The sequence below is a fragment of the Leptonychotes weddellii genome, chromosome 2 (genome assembly GCF_054177405.1).
Source record: "Leptonychotes weddellii isolate Sample4059 chromosome 2, ASM5417740v2, whole genome shotgun sequence".
NCBI lineage: Eukaryota > Metazoa > Chordata > Mammalia > Carnivora > Phocidae > Leptonychotes > Leptonychotes weddellii.
The window spans coordinates 127,478,731-127,482,135 of record NC_138370.1 but is presented as its reverse complement, the minus strand read 5'-3'; positions in this window follow the sequence as shown (position 1 = coordinate 127,482,135).

Sequence of the window (3,405 nt, the reverse complement as noted above, 5' to 3'; positions counted from 1 at the left end):
GAAGGCAGTCGCTTAACCAACTGAGCCACCCAGGCGCCCATGAGGAATTCTTAATCGCAGGAAACAAACTGAGGTTTGCTGGGGTGGTGGGGGGTGGGAGGGATGGGGTGGCTGGGTGATAGACATTGGGGAGGGTATGTGCTATGGTGAGTGTTGTGAATTGTGTAAGACTGATGAATCACAGACTTGTACCTCTGAAACAAATAATACATGATATGTTAAAAAAAAAAGAAGAAGAAGAAGATAGTAGGAAGGGAAAAATGAAGAGGGGGAGAAATCGGAGGGGGAGGTGAACCATGAGACACTATGGACTCTGAGAAACAAACTGAGGGTTCTAGAGGGGAGGGGAGTGGGCGGATGGGTTAGCCTGGTGATGGGTATAAAGAGGGCACGTATTGAATGAAGCACTGGGTGTTATACGCAAACAATGAATCATGGAACACTACATCAAAAACTAATGATGTAATGTATGGTGATTAACATAACATAATAAAATTTTTTTTAAAAAGGGCTAGTATTGGGGCGCCTGGGTGGCTCAGTCGGTTAAGCAGCTGCCTTCGGCTCGGGTCACGATCCCGGGGTCCTGGGATCGAGCCCTGTATCGGGCTCCTTGCTTGGTGGAGAGCCTGCTTCTCCCTCTCCCTCTGCCTGCTGCTCCCCCTGCTTGTGCTCTCTATCTCTCTCTCTGTGTCAAATAGATAAAATCTTAAAAAAAGGGGGGGGGGGCTAGTATCCAAAATCTATAAAGAACTTAGCAAATTCAACACCCAAAAAATAAAAAATCCAGTTAAGAAATGGGCAGAAAAACATGAACAGACATTTCTCCAAAGAAGACATACAAATGGTTGACACATGAAAAAATGTTCAACATCACTCAGCATCAGGGAAATACAAATCAAAACCACAGTGAGATACCACCTCACACCAGTCAGAATAGCTAAAATTAACAAGTCAGGAAACAACAATTGCTGGCGAGGATGCAGAGAAAGGGAAACCCTCTTACACTGTTGGTGGAAATGCAAACTGGTGCAGCCACTCTGGAAGACAGTATGGAGGTTCCTCAGAAAGTTAAAAATAGAACTACCCTATGACCCAGCAATTGCACTACTAGTTATTTATCCAAAAGATACAAAAATAGTGATTCAAAGGGTCACATGCACCCCAATGTTTATGGCAGCACTATCCACAATAGCCAAATTATGGAAAGAGCCCAAATGTCCATCCACAGATGAATGGATAAAGAAGATGTATATATACAATAGAATATTACTCAGTCATCAAAAAGAATGAAATCTTGCCATTTGCAATGACCTGGATGGAGCTAGAGTGTATTATGATAAGGGAAATAAGTCAGTGAGAGAAAGACAAATACCATATGATTTCACACATATGTGGTATATAAGAAGCAAAACAGATGAACATAGGAGAAGGGAAGGAAAAATAAAATAAGACCAAAAAACAGAGAAGGAGACAAACCATAAGAGACTCTTAACTATAGGGAACAATCTGAGGGTTGCTAGAGGGGAGGTGCGGGGGATGGAGTAAATGCGTGATGGGCATTAAGGAGGGCACTTGTAATAAGCAGTGGGTGTTATATGCAAGTGGTGAATCACTAAATTCTACTTCTGAAACAAATACTGCACTATGTTAACTAACCTGAACTTAAAATCTTGAAAGAAAAAAAATTTGAATATATATTATAAAAATATATAGGAGTACATTTTAAATATTATTTTTAAATTATATTTTAATATATTTATATTAAAATTTGTGTTGTATTAAATAATATATTTATTTTATTTAATTATAATAAAATCATAATTTAATAACAATTATTATTTTAATGCAAATAATTCTAGAAAGTGAAAACAAACCTACAGTGACAAAAAGCAGATCACTGACTGTCTAGGAAAGTAGGGACAGGGAGAGAAGAGAGGAAGAGAAGGATTATAAGAGTGCCTAAGGCTTTTGGGGAGAATATATATGTTCATTGTCTTGATGGTGGTTACAAATTCCTGACTGTACATACATGTCCAAATTTATTGTACAGTTTAAATGTGTGCATTTCATTGTGTATCTATTACATCTCAATAAAGCTATTAAGAGTTCACATCTTCAGAATTCAGTTTTTAAGTATGATGTTAGCTTTTCCTTGAATGTTCTTTATCAAGTTCAGGAAGTTCCCTCCTATTCCTAGTTTGCTGAGTTTTGGGTTTTTTTGTTTTTTTTTCTTTTCAGAAATGGATATTACACTTTTTCAAGTAGCTTTTCTCTGATTATTGAGATGACCACATGATTTTCATGTTTAATACAGTGAATTATAATGATTTTAAATGTTAAATTAACCTGGCATTTCTGGGGTAAACCCCACCTACTCATGATGTAATATACTTTTTATAAATTGATGGATTCAATTTACTAAAATTTTACTTTGAACTTCTGCATTTATGTTCATAAAGGATATTGGTCTGAAATGGTTCTTTTCTTATAATGTCTTTGCCTGGTTTTGTTATCAGGATAATCCTGACCCAATAGAATAAGTTTAGAAGTATCTTTTCCTCTCCAATTTGCTGGAGGAGTTTGTATAGAATTAGTATTATTTTGGCAGATTTCACTAGTGAAGCCAGGGCCTGGAACCTCTCTCAAGGCAAGAAGCTGGGGCAATTGCAGAGGTCTTCACATCTGTTTTCTGTCTCTCTGCCTAATGTCCAATCTCTTAAAAATCATTGTTTCACAAGTTTGTCAGGTTCTTTTAGTTGTTTCTGGTGGGAGGGTAAATCTGGTCTCTATTATTCCATATAGTTTCAAATTGAATATTGGAGATTTGAAGTTAAAAGTGAATTTTGGACATAAGTTTTTATACTGAACTAGACTTTTTTTTTAATAGACTACTCTTTAGACCTGTTTTAAGTTCAAAAAATAAATTAGACATTTAATGATAGAAAATTTCCAAAATTATTGAATCTTAAAACATTGTCAAGGGAAGGCAAAGAAAAATTTAATCATGGTAATTTGGAAGCAATAATTTGGAGAAAAAAAATGGTTTCATGTTTATAACTCATTAAACTATTCACTGCTGCAAACTCTTCTCTATATCCAGTCTTACCCCCAATGCTCATTGTCTACCCAGCAGACGGTGATCTTTTCAAAAGGTAAATTAGATCATATCTGATTCAAAACCTCTAATGGCTTCTCATTACACTAAGAGTAAATTCAAACTCATTATCTTGTCTGATTTCCCATAACTCTCTCTTTGACTTATCACTCTCCAGCTACTTACTCAGGGCCTTTGGACTTTTTAGTCCCTCTGCATGAAACACTTTTCATACCTTTGCATGGCTGGCCCTTCATCACCATTCAAGTCTCAAGTTAAGGGTCATTGCCTCAGAGAGAACTTCCCTGGTT